Raw genomic sequence first — 20301 nt, 5'->3', positions numbered from 1 at the left:
GCCCCACAAAGTCATGGTACCTCCTGGTCAACCTCCTCCTGGCCCTGGCTAAAATGGCCATCTATAAAACCAGGGAGAGGAGGTTGGCTGATGGAGACTCCTGTGACTGTGGGGCCTGTTTTTGATCCTCTGTCCGTTCTCGAATCCTGGCAGAGTTCCCCTTGATGCCTTTGAGGAGCAGTGGGAGCTGTCTGGGGTTCTCTGCTCGGTGCCCCCATCAGGCTCCCTTCTTTTGACCCTTTGACTGCACACCTGTCCCTTTTATTTCATTAGTTGTCCCACGGAATCATTTGGTTTCCAGGTCCTGTAGATCCTCCCCTTAGGCTTGTGGGGGGGGGGGGGGGGGCTTAAGCAGTGGGCAGACTCCTGGCTGCCCACTTCCTGGAACTCAATAGGTACAGTCCAATAAAAGATATTACCTCGCCCAACTTTAACTGGTTAAATTAGACAGGCACTGGTAGGGCTAACTGCCTATGCTGCCAACCTTCCCTTGTAGGGTTTATAAATCCAAATATAAGCACAGGATTCTGCAGCTTCCCAACAATGCTGTGAGTTCATTTTTCTTTTCTTTGTTTTGTGTTTTTAAAGGTGGATTTTTTCCATTAAAATGGCCTTTTTTGTGTTAGGCCTGGTCTACAGGATAGAAATCTGGTTAGCTCGTCGGGCTCAACGAGTAGTGATTAATGGCTCAATGTCTAGTTGGCAGCTGGTATCAAGTGGAGTACCCCAAGGGTCGGTCCTGGGGCTGGTTTTGTTCAATATCTTCATTAATCATCAGGAGGATGGCGTGGATTGCACCCTCAGCAAGTTTGCAGATGACACTAAACTGAGTGGAGTGGTAGATACGCTGGAGGGTAGGGGTAGGATACAAAGGGACCTAAACAAATTAAATGATTGGGCCAAAAGAAATCTGATGAGGTTCAGCAAGGACAAGTGCAGAGTCCTGCACTTAGGATGGAAGAATCCCATGCACCGCTACAAATAGGGACCGAATGGCTAGGTAGCAATTCTGCAGAAAAGGACCTTAGGGGTTACAGTGGACGAGAAGCTGGATATAAGTCAACAGTGTGCCCTTGTTGCCAAGAAGGCTAACAGCATTTTGGGCTGTATAAGTAGGGGCATTGCCAGCAGATTGAGGGACGTGATCGTTCCCCTCTATTCGACATTGGTGAGGCCTCATCTGGAGTACTGTGTCCAGTTTTGGGCCCCACACTACAAGAAGGATGTGGAAAAATTGGAAAACGTCCAGTGGAGGGTAACAAAAATGATTAGGGGACTGGAACACATGAGTTATGAGGAGAGACTGAGGGAACTGGGATTGTTTAGTCTGCAGAAGAGAAGAATGAGGGGGGATTTGATAGCTGCTTTCAACTACTTGAAAGGGGGTTCCAAAGAGGGTGGATCTAGACTCTTCTCAGTGGTAGCAGATGACAGAACCGGGAGTAATGGTCTCAAGTTGCAGTGGGGGAGGTTTGGGTTGGATATTAGGAAAAACTTTTTCACTAGGAGGGTGGTGAAACACTGGAATGGGTTACCTAGGGAGATGGTGGAATCTCCTTCCTTTGAGGTTTTCAAGGTCAGGTTTGGCAAAGCCCTGTCTGGGATGATTTAGTTGGGGATTGGTCCTGCTTTGAGCAGGGGGTTGGGCTAGATGACCTCCTGAGGTCCTTTCTAACCCTGATATTCTATGATTCTACACCTAAAATGTAGGTTGACCTAGCTTCATTGCTCAGGACTGTGAAAAATATCAAGCCATGTGTGACATAGTTAGGTGAACCTAACCCCCAGTGTAGACTCAGCTTGATTGATGGAAGATTCTTCTGTTGACCTAGCTACCACCTCTCCGGTGGGTGGATTTACTATAGTGATGGAAACACTGCTTCTGTTATCTTAGAGACTAACCAATTTATTTGAGCATGAGCTTTCGTAAGCTACAGCTCACTTCATCGGATGCATACTGTGGAAAGGCAGTTTCCACAGTATGCATCCGATGAAGTGAGCTGTAGCTCACGAAAGCTCATGCTCAAATAAATTGGTTAGTCTCTAAGGTGCTACAAGTACTCCTTTTCTTTTTGCGAATACAGACTAACACGGCTGTTACTCTGAAAACTGCTTCTGTTGCTGTAGTAAGTGTCTACTCTACAGTGCTACAGCAGCATAGCTGCAATGCTGCCACTGTAGCGCTTGTAGTGTAGCCAGAATGACAGCAATTTTGATTTGTAATTAAATGTGAAAAGCATCAGATTTGGAGACTCTGAAAAACTACTCTCTATATTTCACATACTTCCATTTAGCACACTTCAGAACAGTGTACTGAGTGTGCAGTCTAACAATATATTGGCTCTTCAATGGAGCAGTGTCTTTGCAGACTGTGCAGTCAGTAAGTGGGGAGGGAAAAATGGGACAAAGAGCTAAATTTTGTGCCTTGCTACGTAGATATGTTTTGTGCTGGGGGGATGGATGGGAAGAGGGTCAGGGAACCCTTCTCCACACCCCACCTACAGTGCACACAATCAAGGGCAGTCATAGTTTGGCTGTAGGCCATTAGAGTATGTCTGCACTGGAACTGGAAGGTATACAATTTCCAGTTTGAGGAGAAATATCTGTGCTAGTTCAGAGTGAGCTAGCATAATAATAATAGCAGCAGTGCAGTTTTGAAGGCACGAACAGTGGGACGGGTTAGCCACCTTCAGTACAATCTAATCAGGGACCATAAGTATGTACTCGTGTGGCTAGCCCTGCTTAGGCCACCATGGCTACATTTTTGTTTTTAGCACACTAGCTTGATCTGAGCTAGAGTAGTATGTCTCCTTGAGCTGGAAATTACAGCTTTCCAGCTCCAGTGTAGACATACCCTTAGGGAATGCAAGGGAGAGCGCTGCTAATGCTGTTGGCTATACTAGCAGTTCTTAGATAAGGTGGCAGGGCTATGCCAAAAGGAATACATGGGGGGAATGTTGTATTGTAGCAAGGTCTCTTTCTCTCTTCCCCTGGCCTCTCTCACTCTCCCCATAAGCATGCAAGAGGTATTATACTTCTTCAAAGGCACAATACCTCTCCTAACCCTACCTTGGTTATTACAACTCTGCTGTTACCCTGCTTCCCTCAGCCTCAGAGGAGGAACAATTGAACTAAAAATATGAAGTAGTGCATGCATGCTGTAATGAATATTGTTGTAGCAACCAGGCAAGGTACTAACAAACTTCAACAGGACTTTATTTTTAAAATGGAAACCTCTTTACCAAGCTGCTGCTGCACCCTCGGTAACTCTCACTCAGCCTCCTCAACTTCCCCCCCCCACACACACACACACATTTCCTGTTTCCTGTCCTTTCAGGACTCCCAACAGCCAGTGATCCCAGTTCTATAATTAGAAGCAGCATCTAAACACCACATTCCCTCCTCTCTCAAGAAACTCTCCCAATTAAAATAAACATTGTTATTCTAACCACAGGAACAAATATGAAACAAGAAGCTATACTGTTGGCAGAAATATTACACTGAAAACACTGTAGATACTACATAACATAGTTTCTAGTCCAGACAGGTGGTCATCTGGGTCTGACAGGCCGTCTCTCAAGCCCCGGTTCCAGTGCAATGTCTTGTTGTGTTGATACTACGGTGAAGTCATCCAGTACAGACTGGGTGTTGGCATAATCTCCTCTTGGTGCATAGGCAGGTGCAAGATAAGAAGCATTCCATACCCACCCATCAGAAAGTCGATAGGTGTAAGGTCCCTTCTTCTCTATGATTTTAAGAGGAGCTGTGAATTTATGGTCCCCTTTGCATAAAATTCCAGGTTTTCGTATTCTAATGAAGAAACCACACTCAAACTTTGGTTCCTTAGCACCCCGCCGCTTGTCTGCAAAAGCCTTATACTTTGCTTGGTTCTGTTCAACTGTTTCTCACATGATCCTTGGTTGGGGCATCCAGCAATATTCAGTTAAGTATTCATCTGTTTCCCATGCAGTAACTCTGCGAGTGATCTTTGCATTGTGGCATGTCGTGTAGCCTGGTATGCTTGTGGATAACCTTCACTACTGATTTCTTGCAATCTCCCTTCCAGTTTAGCCGTTTGCAAACTCTTTCAAACTTCTGTTAAACCATTCGGTTTCCCCATTGGCTTGAGGGTAATATAGGGATGACCTTCTGAGTAAAATGTTCCTCTCTGCTAGAAAAGTTTCAAACTCCAGGGAAGTAAATTGACTACCATGATCTGAAACCAGTTCTTTGGGGTTACTTTCCCTGCTAAAAACTGAAGAGAGGAACTTAATTACTGTAGCAGAAGAGATTTGCGATGTAAACACTACCTCAGGCCATTTACTGAAATAGTCTATTAAAGTGATGGCATAACGACAGTCACTTGGAGCAGTATCAAAGGGTCCTACAGTATCAATCACCACTTTTTCCCATGCAGATTCAGGAAGAGGAACAGGCTGTAATGGAGGGGTACACGTCACTGCTGTCTTATCATGCATTTGGCACGGGACACAGGATTTTATGAGTGCTTCAGTTTGAGAGTCCATCCCTGACCACCAATACAGATCCCGTAGTCATTGCTTGGTTCTGACAATTCCTTGATGAGTATCGTGTGCCAGGTGTATGAGTTTTGACTGTAATTCTTCTGTCACAAGTAGCCGGTTTGTACCTCGTAGCACACAGCCATCAAGCAAAGAAAGTTCATCCCAAATTCTAAAATAAGGCAGCAAAACTAGGTCAAAGTTTTTAGGGTTACTGATCCATCTCTGTCAGAAATTCCTGTCGTTTTTGTTGTTGGGCACACTGAGCAAGCAGCTTGAAATTGTTCTTTTGTAACTGCAGTAAGAGTGCTTGTAATAAGCGCAACTACTACATCTTCATCCTCCGGTGGACCATCTGGTAAAGGCAAAGGCAGACGAGAAAGGCAATCAGCTACCACATTTTGGTTTCCAGGCTTATATTCCAGTTCATAATTGAAAGACAGTAGCCTTGCAGACCATCTAGCAATAAGAGTTCCTGCTCTTCCCAGTCCTTTTGTGGTGAGCAACGTCGTCAAAGGGCTGTGGTCTGTGCGCAACTTGAGCATGTGGCCTCACAGGTAAGTTCTCCATTTTTCAGTAGCCCAGACAAGTGTTTCTTTTTTGACTGTAGAATATTTTCTCTCACCATTACTTAGTGTCCTTGAAGCAAATGCAAACAATCCTCTCTGTGTTGTCCTCATGAAGTTGTGTGAGGACAGCCCCAAGTCCATAATCAGAAGCATCAGTAGTTACAACGTGGGCAATGCAGGACTGAATAGTGCAAGTACTGGACTATGTACAATCAAGTCTTTCACCGTTTTGAAACTAGCTTGTGCATCCGTTGTCCACACTAAGGTTGAACTTCTCCATGGTAATTCTCATAATGCTTCAATGACAGAAGCATAATTGGGAATGAATTTTGCATACCAGGAGGTAAGACCCAAGAAGGAATGTGAGGTTTGCAAATCTGTTGGAAGAGGAGCATTGGAAATTGCCAGGATATGATCTGGATCAGGTTTTAGTCCAGCCTATGAAATTGTAAGCCCCAGAAGGAGAGTTCAGTTTGTCTAAATTTGCATTTGGACCTATTGAGCTTGAGGCCAGCTTTGCTGATGCAGTTTAGTACAGACTGCAGGTTATTGTCATACTCCTCAGAAGTATTTCCAAACACAATAATATCATCCAGATAGCACTGAACTCCATGTGGATTCTTCAGAATCAATTACATAATTTTTTGGAAGGTACTTGGGGCAGATGTGAAATCGTATGGAACACATTTAAAACAAAATAGTCCCTCATGTGTAATAAATGCTGTGAGGGCTCTGCTATCTTCATGCAACATAACCTGGTAGTATGCGCTCTGCAAATCAAGAGTAGAAAACATCTTTGCTCCATGGAGTTCTGCAAATACTTCTTCTATGTGACGAAGAGGATGGCTGTCAATCACAATAGCTTTATTTGGCTCCCTTAAGTCCACACAAAGGCAAATGCCTCCACCCTTCTTCTGCATCACTACTATAGGTGAAACCCATTCCAAGGAGTCAATCTCTTCAATAACGTCCTTTTGAACAAGTTCTCAGTTCCTCTGAAACAGCTTCCCTGACTGAAAATAGTAAGCGCCATAACTTCTGTCGAACAGGCATCACATTATTCCGCATTTTAACTTGATGCAGAAACCCATAAGCACAGCCGAGTTTCTCCTCAACCTGGTGTTGGGTCGTAGCTGAAACTGGTGTGTGTACCGCAAGAGTGCTTTGCTGAGGAAGATCAGTTTGTCCATTAACTACCCTGAGATTTAAAGCAGCCAGTAAATCTCCGCCAAGGATAGGAGTGCCTTTGTGGACAATGTAGAACTCTGCAGTTACACAGCAATCACCCAAAGTAACTATTGCTGGCAGGCGGCCATGTATTGGAATATGGCTTTTCAAATAGCACACCAAGTGAAGTTTGGATTCAGTAAGAGGCATGTCTTTAAAGTAATGCAAATAGGTGGAATCAGGTAGTATAGATACTGCTGAGCCAGTGTCCAACATTAGCTGAATAGAGTGTGATTTGCCTGAGGGTATGGCAGAAATTATTACAGTGCACTTTATTTGTTCTGGAATATGTGCAGTGTGATTTTGTCCATGCTCAGCACAGTAACATCTGGTATTGTAACTGCATGCACCTGTTGATTGAACTGGCTGCTGTGACATACTTTAGCAAAATGACCAATCTTTTTGCAATGATTGCACTGAGCTACTTTTGCTGGACATTCTGTGTAGTTTGCAAGGTGTTGTGGGGCTCCACGGCGAAAGCATGCTTTTACTATATTTTGAATTTGCTGATTCGGTGGTTTTTCATTAGTTTTCCTCTTGTAATCATTTGTCTGCAGCAGTATTGAACTTTTCTGCAATGGAGTTACAGCCTGGACTGTGCCTCTTGTATCCATGCTCATTATTTTGGCTTCAGCTGTAGCTGACTCAATCTGAGTAGCAATGGTTATTGCTTTTTTCTAGTGTAAATTGTGGTTCTAGAAGTAAGCGTTCTTTTACACAAAGCATAGTTGTTTTCTCAATGAGCTGGTCTCTAATTATCTCATCTGCCATATTCCCAAAGTCACAAGTTACAATCAGACTCCTCAGGGAAGCAATATACTGCATTATAGCCTCCCCTGTTTTCTGCTTGCGCTGGCAAAATCTGTAGCGATTAGCTACTACATTCACTTTTGGCACAAAAAAGTTCTTTAATGCAGTGAGTGCAGTCTCATATTTATCATCTGCAAGGGGGAAAGTGTAAAATATACGCTGCCCTTCTGCTCCAAGGCAGTGGATTAGCAGAGTATGCTTTCTTACTTCAGAAATCTCTGTAGCACTGATTACAAGCCGATAAGTCTCAAACATATGGATGCAGGTAGTAAAAGCAATTGGAGGCTCACCTGGGCTTTGGAGAAAGGGTGCGGGTGGGTTCAGAGGCAGAAGATCCATCCTCGTCACCAAAATGTTGTAGCAACCAGGCAAGGTACTAACAAACTTCAACAGGACTTTAAAAATGAAGTGGAAACCTCTTTACTAAGCTGCTGCTGCACCCTTGGTAGCTCTCACTCAGCCCCCTCAGCTTCCCCCCGCCCCCCCCACTCCTTCCTGTTTCCTGTCCTTTCAGACTCCCAACAGCCAGTGCTCCCAGTTCTAGAATTACAAACAGCATCTAAACACCATAAATATTTTAAAATACTAGGTTATGAAACAACATCAAGAGAAACAATGCACAAGGGAAATATATACAGTACAGGACAACCTTATTACTATTTATTATTATTAATCTTGTTTAATATAGTAGTGCCTAAGAACCATCCAAGATTCGGGACCCATTGTGCAAGGAACTGTAGAAACACTCAGTAGTAGATGGTCCCTACACTGAAGAGCTTAAAATCTAAATAGACAGGACAGATACAGGGTGGGGGAAGGGGAACAACTACACAAGCACATTGAAAAATGTGATGGTGGCAAATGGTATGCTAGTTCCACAATTGTGTGGGGTTTATGTGGAGTGGATCTACTTAGGAGGGGATCAGCTAAATGGAAAGAAAAGTGAAGAGGAGAAGAAGGTATCAGGGGCAGATGTGGAGTGAATCTGAGGAGAAGACACTGTGAGAAGGCAGAGACTTTATGCAAACAGGCAAGGGCAGAGAAAATCCAGTGAAAACTGCATGCATTTTTCTGAAGGTTCTTGAAAGGGCTAATTCTGCAGCTGTTCCTAGTGTCTCTGGGGTGTTTGTGGGCCTCTCCTGCACAGTTTTGGGTTGGAGGGGAGGGGTTATGGGCAGAAGAGTGGCCCAAGCTGGGCCCCATCTTACTTCCTCCCCCCTCAGTGCAGCAGTGCTTGCTTTGATTGCTAGTCCTCCTACCAACTGGAGTGTCTGGGCTGGTTTCTCTGTGCAGTTTTTTCCCCCGGCGATGTGACGAGGACCAAGGGAGGCAAAGTGAGTATCCCAGTGTGTGGCCTTTAACCTAATACTATTCTGAAGAAACACTGGCACCAGAAGGAGCAGTATAGAAAATACCAGGAAGTCAAAAACAAAAGAAGATCCAAAAAAACCCACTCAGGTGCAATTTAGACTATAAAAGAGCCAAATTTGCAAAAGTAGCTTGTAAAATTGCACATGCAATTTCTTTTCATGTGCAAGAAGTTCACCAATCATATTCAAACTACTTTTGCATATTTTTGAGTAGGTAGTTAGCAATCTACATGAATTGTGAGTGAAAATGCTGTTTGTACAAGTATACGGATTTCTGAATATGCTCCAATTTGGATAAGACAAATTGCACACACACATAGTTTTGGAGGCTACTTGGAGGCACCCATGAAAGGCACTCTCGATTCAAAACCTATTAGTTACTCAAATTAAATTTTGCAAGTCATGCAAGATTATGCCTAGTATTATTAATGCAGAGAACACAGTGATTGGAGACTCAAAAGCCATTTTAGATTAATTCCGTACATTTTATAGCAATCTCTTCACACCAAAGGGTTAAGACAATAATGACTATGAATATATTTATTAATATTGTAAAGCACCCTTCAGTTACACATGAGGACAGAATAGGACTAGAAGAACAGTTACCCACAGTCCGATGGAATGTGCAAATAATTTTGGGTGAAATTCACTTCACCTGCATAAAGCCAGGCTATTACTGGACTTTATGTACATGGGGTCCAGAACAGGGGTTGCGAATGTGAAATCCACCCCTTCAACCTGGGCCAGAATGCATGGGTGCAGCACAACTTCTCTTGCAAAAGCTATTCCAGTTTATGTGTTGAAATATCAACCACAGCTCCTCCACACTATTTTCATGGGATGGTAGGTTCCATGTAATTAGGTTTCCCATGGTGTTTCCTCTGGCCCGCTTCTGTTTCATGACATTGTAGGTTGTGTGCAGCTACTTCATGCACAGTGCAGTGCCCCATCATACGGGTTAAGAGATAAGGAAGACCTTGAGTGTGTCCCCTGCACTGGGGTGAATTTCAATCTCACTGAATACCAGAAAATCTTCAGATGCTTTGTCTTTAATTTTTACAGATATGTAAAAAAATATTTCCAAACTGGGTCTCCGTTTTTAAAGTAGAGAATCATAGAAGATTAGGGTTGGAAGAGACCTCAGGAGGTCATCTAGTCCAACCCCCTGCTCAAAGGAGGGGAATATTGACAATCTTTTCTGTACAACCTCAGTTAGGCATTAAAATCTCAGATGCAATTCATAATACAGGTATATTAATTATAGTGTAGTTACACTATAATTACAGTATAGTTACAGTATGGTTCTAATTTTTGATACAAGTAATTCCATTAATTCATATAACCAGAAGTTGTACTCAGTGCCTTCATTACTTAGTATTATTCCTCTAGTCTTATCTGGGTATTTTTTAGAATCCTGGTACAATAGAACTGTGGAAACTGTCTTCTAATTAAAATGACATTGCAATTTTTGATACATTACAAAATCCCACAGTCAGAAATGTAACTATTTGGCTGATCTTGTTTTATGGCATACCTTTCAATTGCCTTCCACTGCAATCTCATGTAGTTGCATGGAATTGTCAGGTAGATACTTCAGTTTCAAGTAGAATGTGTACTTGCCTGGACTTCCATACATAACCCATTATGTGGGTCCCTTGAATGTGTACTGTATTTTGAAGTGAACCTGTCGAGCAGATCGAGGGACATGATCGTTCCCCTCTATTCGACATTGGTGAGGCTTCATCTGGAGTACTGTGTCCAGTTTTGGGCCCCACACTACAAGAAGGATGTGGAAAAATTGGAGAGAGTCCAGCGAAGGGCAACAAAAATGAGTAGGGGTCTGGAACACATGACTTATGAGGAGAGGCTGAGGGAACTGGGATTGTTTAGTCTACAGAAGAGAAGAATGAGGGGAGATTTGATAGCTGCTTTTAACTACCTGAAAGGTGGATCCAAAGAGGATGGATCTAGACTATTCTCAGTGATAGCAGATGACAGGACAAGGAGTAATGGTCTCAAGTTGCAGTGTGGGAGATTTAGGTTGGATATTAGGAGAAACTTTTTCACTAGGAGGGTGGTGAAACACTGGAATACGTTACCTAGGGAGGTGATGGAATCACCTTCCTTAGATATTTTTAAGGTCAGGCTTGACAAAGCCCTGGCTGGGATGATTTAGTTGGGAATTGGTCCTGCTCTGGGCAGGGGATTGGACTAGATGACCTCCAGAGGTCCCTTCCAACTCTGATAATCTATTATTCTATCACAGCGTGACTTGCCCCCTTAATAGGGAGAAAGCCAGTGCACTAGTGACTAGTCAGCTGTCTCCCAACTGGGCTTTAAGAGAAGGCACCTGTTCCATATAAAGAGAGGGACAGAAAGCAGTGAGAAAGAGCTGGCAAGGGCTACTGAGAGAGAGAGTTACAGGAGACCTGAGAGAGAGAGAGAGAGAGATGGAAGCTGGTACCAAGAGCTGTTGGAAAGAACAGAAGTTGAACAAAGTTGTTAGCAGCGGTAGGACTCACAGGCAGGGAGGTCTGGGTGGATGGAATGCTGAGGGGAACCCTCTTGCAGTAGGCCTGAGTGGAGGGTCTGTGCGCAGCTGAGTCCAGAAACAAGAATGTTGACTCTGGAGCAGTTTTCCCCACGCAATTGTTGAATTAATTTTGTTATGTGCATTAATATGGAGATGACGTGTGACATCACCTCCATAGTGGTGCACATAACAAAATTCCTGTGGCGGGGGTTCGGCCGAGGGGTTCAGAGTGTGGGAGGGGGCTCAGAGCTGGGGCAGAGGGTTGGGGTGGGGGGTGAGGGCTCCAGCTGGGGTTGCAGGCTCTGGGGTGGGGTTGGAGATGAGGGGTTTATGGTGCAGGCTGCCCCAGGGCTATGGAAGTGAGAGAGGACTCCCCACAGCTCTCTCTCCTCACAGCAGCTCCTGGACAGTAGGGGAGAGGCACCTCTCCCTGCCGAGGCAGGTCTGGGTTGGGGATGGGGGAGGGATGCTTCTTCCCCATCCATGGGAGGTCTGGGGCTGGGCTGGGGAGGGGCACCTCTTCCCCATCAGCAGAAGGTCCAGGCTGGGCTAGGTTGGGGATGGGGAAGGGGCACCTCTCCCCCTGGCTGTGGCAGGGCCGGGCCAGGCTGGGTTGGGGCCTGGGCACCTCTCCCCTGGCCATGGCAGGTCTGGGGCTGGGCGCCTCTCTAGGACTCAATTGGGAGTGGAAAACTGTGGGGGTAGCTCTCTTGTGGGAGACCTGGCTTGAGGGCAGAGTCTGGAGAGAAGTGACTCTGGTAACTGTTCAGAGTATGACCTAGAAAGTGAAGGGGAGCCCTAGAACAGGGGCAAATGGAACTGTGAACAGAATGAAGATTGATTCTCGGGAGTAGGGGACAACCTGGAAATTATGTTCCTGGAGGGGGCATGTAAAACTGTTGTGATTGTACCTGTTGCGATTTCATTACAAGGGTTCAGTAGGTTATTGTATGTGTACATGAATAAATTATGCACAGAGGTAGGTCTTTGAATTGGACTTTGAGAGACAGACTTTTCCTTTCTATAGGCAAATGAAAGGGAAACTGATGCAGGATGTCATGGCAGAGGTATACCTCTTCACCCCTTTGGGGAGGGGGCATTATGGCCTTGCGGCAAAGTCAATAAGCCCACCCTTCTGTGCAGGGCAGCATGGCCTAGCAGCCAGAGTCAAATAAGGCTTCCCTTCATGCAGGGAAGTGTGGCCTAATGGCCAGAGTCAATGGGACTGCCCTTCTGCCTTAGGCAATATGGCCTAACAGCCAGAGTCAGTAGGACTGTCCTGCATCAGACAGTGTGGCCTAGTGGCAAAGCAGGGTGGGCCACCACCCAGGGGTGAGTTGGCAGCCAGGGTAGGGGAACCTAGGCCCAGTCTACTCCACCAGGTCCCACCCCAGGGCCCTGTCAGCAGTGATCTGTCTGAAACATGCTGACTCAGTTCCTGGTTCCACAACCAGACCAATGTCTGGTTCCCCTGGGCCACTTCCTACCCTGTCTACCTTCTCTGTAGTCCACAGGCCCTCTGGCTCTCCGAGATACTCAGCAGGCAAAGCTCCTGACAACTCCTTCTCCTCACAGGCTTCCATGGCCAGCAAAATATTCATCTGAGTCTCAGTGTGCCTAGCCTCTGCAGTCTGGGGCTCCAATAGCTCCTGGACAGGTGCCTGCAATGCATATCCTCTCTCCTCAGCAGTCAGGACAGACTGAGCTGGGCTATTCCCTTTTATACTGTGGTTCCAGTTGGAGCATGCCCAGCAAGGGTGAGGAATTTCCTTCCACAAAGCATTTTCAAAAGTGAAGCTCCTTCCCTCTTTGGTGTTCTTGACCTTCTTCAAACAGCACAGTGCACGTGCCTAAACAAGTAATGGAGTCTTCTGGGAACTGTAGTTATAGTTCATTTGCATTTTTTTTAAATCCCATTTGCTGGGAGCTTTCGCCACATCCTGGCTCTCAACAACTTAGTTAATTATGTTTGTATTGAATGCATGTAAAATTGTAGGACAGTTTATTCAGCTGTTGAGAATTAGTGGCAATTATATGTAGTTAAAAAAGTAGTACAACAATGCAACTACCCTGTAATTATACTATGGACTACACTCTAATTATTGTATCCAAAATCTCTAATTGCCCTCCAAAAAGACAGGGACTCTAAATGCTATGCTAGTTATACATGTATTGGGTTAGATCCTCAGTGGGTGTAAATTGCTCTAGCTCCAATTAAGTCAATGATGATAGGCTGTCTTTATACCAGTTGCCCACCTGATCAATTTTCATTTTATTTAAATAGGTCATCTTAGGCTACCTTGTCCTTTGTAACATCTGATGTCTATTTTGGCTCTAGCAATGCCTCTCACTGTGGTGATTAGAAAAAAGTCATCTTGCAAAGCTCATTAAGATTGGAGAGGTGGAAGATATGATCTTTCTATATGCAGCTGATTTCTTGCTTTCTTGTTAGCCCTAAAGGAGTCAACTAAACAGCTGATGTAGACAGTAGTGAACTCTTTACACTTACAGAATTAACTCAAGACTGGTTCTGAGAATGTCACTGTGCGGTTTTCATATCTATTCTTCATTGCCTTATGAAATTAGCTCTTTTTACATGTTTTTTTTCTTACTAACAAATCTACAGTGTTAGCCTGTGCTCTGAAAGTCAGGTTGCAGTCTCTCCTTATGCATCATCACCAGTAAGAAAGATGGCCTGTGTAACACCTGTGCAATCCAATTAACTTTCAATGTAATTTAGGGAAATTTATTAGTCTAGATTTAAAAGACTCAAATATTAAATTGACTTGTATACCTTATTTCACATTAAGGATAGTGTATGCTAATCTTATATTATTTTTTCAAAATATGCCTCATCAGCCTTGGACTCTGAAACCAAGGTTTTCAAATACCAATACCTCCCAAATCCATATTTAGATATGTAAATAACCCATTAAAAAATCTTAACCATAGTATCCTGTATCCTTGTTTTTGTGCAATACTTTCTTGGGGTGGGAAGAAACTTGAAACAAAACTGTAGAAAGTCATTTAAAATACATTTATCAATCATTTTTTCAAAGGTGCGATAGATAAATTTGACATTCCATAAGAGCTTGTCTCTTATAAAAACATTGTCAAAATCGGGACAGTTGCAGCATGAACATTTCATGTAAATGTGTTCATTTTTTTGCTGGAAAAGAAAAGAATCTTTCCTCCTCCCCCCCCCCCCCCACATTTAAGACTAAAACAAGGAAATTTTGTTTTTACAAAACTATTATATGTATGGCTTAAGCAACAGGTATATATAATTTGCAAGTTCTATCTAGTGACCTTAATTGGGAGCCTCTCTGTTCAAATTAAGTGTTGCTGTGCACATAACAGGTTATTACTATAAATAACTCATATACAAATAGAAGTATGATCCCATTATTTTACATTTTTTCTAACTTCAATGATGCTTTTGCAATTATAGTATCATCAGAAAACCATACAAAGACAATTTTAGAAATTGAACGGACACCATGGCCTGCACAAGATTTTACATTTATAGATAAGATAAATAATTTCATGCACAATACTTCCATGACATGGATCTTCTAACTTCATTGACTCTAGGACCCAAGGGAAGCCCAAGCACAATTGTCAATAGGCTTCCTTGAAATGAAAACATCATTCTTCCTTCTGCCCATTGCAAGGAAGACCAAAACTGCCACTGATAATTAATCCACTGAGAGAAATCAATATTGCAACTGGTTGGAGATGAAACAACCCATAGCAAAATAAACGTTTGCCATGAAATTGAAGCAGCTATTCTGAGCATATTCTGTCTGCTGCAGCTGTGCAATCCTTATAAATAGTTGTAAAAAAACCTAGAAGTCAGTTGCACCAAACAGTTGGATTTTTGTGCAATAAAATGTAACTATTGTTCTTGCATATGCTGACTTGCTTTTCAATATATAGTACTGGGCTATGTATTTATGAAGACTGCAAATGATCTTAAAGAAATAGAATGGAAAGAGAAAGCTTTGCAAATGGCTTGTGGAGGCCATTCTGATAGAAAAAAATTTCAGCTTTGTATTGTATATTATTTTTAAAGAAGGGCTTTCCTGGCATTACACTATAATGCAGAAAGCTAGATTCTGGCATTACATTTAAGATTCCTAATGACAAGGCCAACTTTTACAGAGAAACATTCATTTTAATTCCCAGCTGAAGAGTAAAACATTTACTGTAGAAAGAAAGGCGAGTTTGGATTTCACATAAAAATGCAGACTAGTGGCCTGTTTTAATATACCGGTAACTCCCTGATTCAGTTTAGACCACTATCACAAACAAAATATCTCAATATCTGAAAGCAGTGAGGGTCCCTGTCCTAGTACATGCAAATTGAACCTGTGCCTCTCTTCATTTGTGAAAGTGAGTCGAGAATATCTGGGACCACTGATGAGCAAGATCACCAGTGATTTCGCTGGTGTATCCCTACAGTATATGGTTAATGGATTCACAGAGTTTAAGGCCAGAAGGGACCATTAGGTTATCTAGTCTGACCTCTTATATAACACGGGCCATTATATTTCACCTAATTACCCTGTTTGGAATGAAACAACTTTCTCACAATGAAAGTACTTACATATTGTAATCAATTTACCTAAATCATCTTTTTGATAAAATATACAAATTGAGCTCTTCCAATATAAGGCATTTTCTCCAGTCCTTGAATCATTTTTGTTATTCTTTTCTGTATCCTCTCCATTTTAAAAAAAAAATCTTTTTTAAAAAAATATGGACACCAGGACTGAATGCAGTATTCCAGTATCAGTCTCACCCGTGCCATATACATAGGTAAAATCACCTTCCTACTTCTACTCCCCTGTTTATACATCCAAAGACTGAATTAGCACATTTTGCCACAACATTGTCCTGGGAGCTCATGTTGAATTGCTTGTCTACTAGGACTTCTAGTTCCTTCTTAGAGTCCTTTCTTTCCAAGATATGATCTTCTGTTCTGGAAGTCTGGCCTGTGTTCCTTGTTCCTAGATGTATATCTTTGTGTTTAGTTGTATTTAGACACATTTTGTTTGACTATGCCCGTCTTACTAAGCGATCCAGATAGCGGTTATAGAGGCACTGTCCTAATCATTGTTTACCACTTCACCAATCTTTCTGCCATCCACAAATTTTATCATCAGTGTTTTTATATTTATTTCCAGATCACTGATGTAAATGTTGAATATTTCAGGCCTAGCCCATCCTTGCGGAATGCCAGTAGAACCATCCCTATTCGACCGTGGTTTTCAGATCTGTCAGTTACCCAGTTCACAATCCATTTAACATGTACTTTTTTCTTATTTTATAGTTCTAATTTTTTAATCAGTATGTGATGAGGAAATGTCTGTTACATTTATACAGTTACTTTTATCAACCAAATTTGTGATCTCATCAAAGAATGAAATCAGGTTTGTTTGACAATATCTGTTTCCCATAAAACCATGACAAACAACATCAACTATAATCACATCTTTAATTTTTTTCCCCTTCTTTTTATTTTTGTTTTTTAAATCATACATCAGTTTTGCCATTATTTTCTCTGGGACTGATGTCAGGCTAATCAGAGTTACCTAGGCCATCCCACATCCCTTTTTGAACATTGGCATAATGTTGGCACTCTTCCAATGTTCTGGAATTTCCCCAGTATTTCAAAACTTATTAAAAAAATAACATAAGCAGACCAGAGATCTCCTCTGACAGATCTTCATGGACTCTTGGGTGGAAGTTGTCCTGTCCTGATGATTTAAAAAGATTTATCCCTAGTTGATGGTGTCTAAAATCCTTCTTCGGTACCAACGGACTAGAAAGTACTCCATCATCCTCATGTGAAACAAGCACATAATCCTGCTTCTTTCAAATACAGAGCAGAAATATTCATTGAACACTTCTGCCTTTTCTGTATAATTTTCAACTGTTTTACTGTTGCTATCTACTAATGCACCTATACCATTTCTAGGATTTCTTTTGTTCTTATTATAGTTAAAAAACTCCTTATTGTCCTTTGTCCTGCCAACCATAGATTTTTCTCTTTTATTTTTGGTTTCTTTTATCAATTTTCTACACTTTATACCTTCTAATTTATATTGATTACTAAATTGTTTCCTTTTTTCTATTTGTTAAATGACGCTGTTTCATTTTTAATTGCTGCCTTCACTTCACTACTGAACCAGGATGGACTTTTCTGCAAAGTTGTCCTCTTTCTTGGTTGTGGAATTGTGGCTTTTTGGCCTCCTATTAAACTCTTCTTAAAGAACCCCCAATTTTCATTCAGTTCCAATCTAATTTTTTTCTTCCAAATTCACTCATAATTTTTCTCATCTTTTGGAAATTAACTTTTTTGAAGCACCAAGTGTGTGTATCTATCTATCTATCTATATATAATCTATACATATATATATATATATATCACTGTCCTCTATTTCCCCATATTGAATGATTAGATCATGATCCCTAGTCTCCAGACCACGAACTTCCAGTTCACTGATTAATTCATCTGGTTCCATCATAATGAGGTCAAAAATAGTTAGACAACCATTTGCATTAGAAAATTATATATAATTTACCATTTACAGAATTTTACAAAATGTACTCTATCATGCTATCTTTATAGTTCAGTACATAGTCTGTTAAGTGGTGTGAGTCATACTGAGTCATAATCTGAGTCACACTGGTTTTCTAATCACATGAACATGTAACAATGTGGTCATCAGGCTGTATATTAGTTGCAACGATCATTTCTGATCAGTTTGGAATTGCTGAGTTATCTTCTTGTTCTACATCTGCTATCTGTAGAGTTTGCTCTGTTAATTGTTCATTCTGAGAACAAACTGAAGATGTCAGTGTTTTCTGTTGAGCTGTCCACTATCAGTCTCGTTCACATATGATCTGGCCAATGATTCTTTTTTCTTTACAAGAGGTGTTCTCCATCCCTTTTTGTCCATCCAGTTTGACCCAGTCGTGACCACCAGGTTCTAGACCAAGCAGTTCTCTGAGTGACGTCTGTTACAAAAGAATTAATAAAGCTCTTTTTGTCTTTTTATCCAATTTGGCTACTCTCTTCATGTCGGGCCACTTTGGAGATAGATTCTTTTCCAAAGTTGAAATGGTAGTTCTGAGCTGACTTCCCATCAGGAGTCCTGCTGGACTATATCCAGTAGCTATTATCCGTGTTGATCTTAGTTTAGAAGAGCAAGGAATGGACCTTTCTGTTGTAGGATTTTCTTGGCTGTCTGTACAGTTCCTTCAGTCTCTCCATTCACTTCTGGATAATGTGGCCTGCTAGTAATATGATCAAAAGCATAATTTGTTTGGAATTACTTACACTGTGAATTGTGATCTGTTGTCTGTCATTAGTTGCTCTGAAATATCAAAATAAGCAAAGGTGCACTTTGTTTCTCGACAACACTTCAACATGTTGTGTCTCTCAAATACATTACAGAGAGAGATACCAGAGATGTGTCCTCCATATGATCCTGTAATGCACTGCCATCTACAGCTGTTATATACTCAGATAGGTTACACGTAATACCACCTAATACAGTTTACCATGCCATTATATGGGGTGTTCTTAGTCTCTCCTGTTTAAGCTGTTCCACTGTGAATAAAGAGTCATTGGAGCAGAGGCCTGGATCCTGGATCTCCAGATCTCCCATGTAAGAACTCTAACCACCAAGCTTCAGAGTCATTCTCATGTTTGTTCTCTCTCTGGCTCAATTACTTTTTAAATTATGTAACCACATTGGAACTGCTTCAACAGAAAAGACTGAGGGATCCCGATCTCAGAATATCCTATAAGCTAGGCTAGGGTATGCCCTGAGAGCTGTCAGATCCCCGTTCAAATATGTTTTTCCCCTTAGGTGGAGGAGGACCAGGAATCTCCCACCAACCTGGCGTGCTAACCACTGGCCTAAAAGGTATGAAAGAGCTCCTCCTGGCCTTGACAGAACAAGAAGAATGTTAGCAACAAGAAGAAAGTCAAGGAAAGTGTGGGCCCATTACTGAATGAGGGAGGCAACCTAGTGATAGAGGATGTGGAAAAAGCTAATGTACTCAATGCTTTTTTTGCCCCCGTCTTCACGAACAAGGTCAACTCCCAGACTACTGCACTGGGCAGCACAGCATGGGGAAGAGGTGACCAGCCCTCTGTAGAGAAAGAAGTAGTTCGGGACTATTTAGAAAAGCTGGACGAGCACAAGTCCATGGGCTGGATGCACTGCATCCAAGAGTGCTAAAGGAGTTGGCGGATATGATTGCAGAGCCATTGGCCAATATCTTTAAAAACTCATGGTGATCGAGGGAGGACCTGGACGACTGGAAAAAGGCTAATGTAGTGCCCATCTTTTAAAAAGGGAAGGAGGAGGACCTGGGGAACTACAGGAAAGTAAGCAAAATCATGGAGCAGGTCCTCAAGGAATCAATTCTGAAGTAATTCTGGAGAGGAAAGTGATCAGGAATAGTCAGCATGGATTCACCAAGGGCAAGTCATGCCTGACGAATCTAATTGCCTTCTGTGATGAGATAACTGGCTCTGTGGATGAGGGGAAAGCAGTGGACATGTTATACCTTGACTTTAGCAAAGCTTTTGATATGGTCTCCCACAGGATTCTTGCCAGCAAGTTAAAGAAGTATGGGCTGGATGAATGGACTATAAGGTGGATAGAAAGCTGGCTCGATCATCGGGCTCAACGAGTTGTGGTCAATGGCTCAATGTCTAGTTGGCAGCTGATATCAAGCGGAGTGCACGAAGGGTTGGTCCGGGGCTGGTTTTGTTCAATATCTTCATTAATAATCTGGAGGATGGTGTGGACTGCACCCTTTGCAGATGACACTAAACTGGGAGGAGTGGTAGATACACTGGAGGTTAGGGATAGGATACAGGGGGACCTAGACAAATGAAAGGATTGGGCCAAAAGAAATCTAATGAGGTTCAACAAGGACAAGTGCAGAGTCCTGCACTTAGGACGGAAGAATCCCATGCACCGTTACAAACTAGGGACCGAATGGCTATGCAGCAGTTCCACAGAAAAGGACCTACATGTTATAGTGGACAAGAATCTGGATATGAGTTAACAGTGTGCTCTTGTTGCCAAGAAGGCTAATGGCATTTTGGGATGTACAAGTAGGGGCATTGCCAGCACATCAAGGGATGTGATTGTTCCCCTCTATTCAACATTGGTGAGGCCTCATCTGGAGTACTGTGTCCAGTTTTGGGCCCCACACTACGCGAAGGATGTGGAAAAATTGGA

This window comes from Chelonia mydas, chromosome 2 (assembly GCF_015237465.2).
Source record: "Chelonia mydas isolate rCheMyd1 chromosome 2, rCheMyd1.pri.v2, whole genome shotgun sequence".
NCBI classification, from domain to species: Eukaryota; Metazoa; Chordata; order Testudines; family Cheloniidae; genus Chelonia; species Chelonia mydas.
This window is presented reverse-complemented; position numbering follows the sequence as displayed.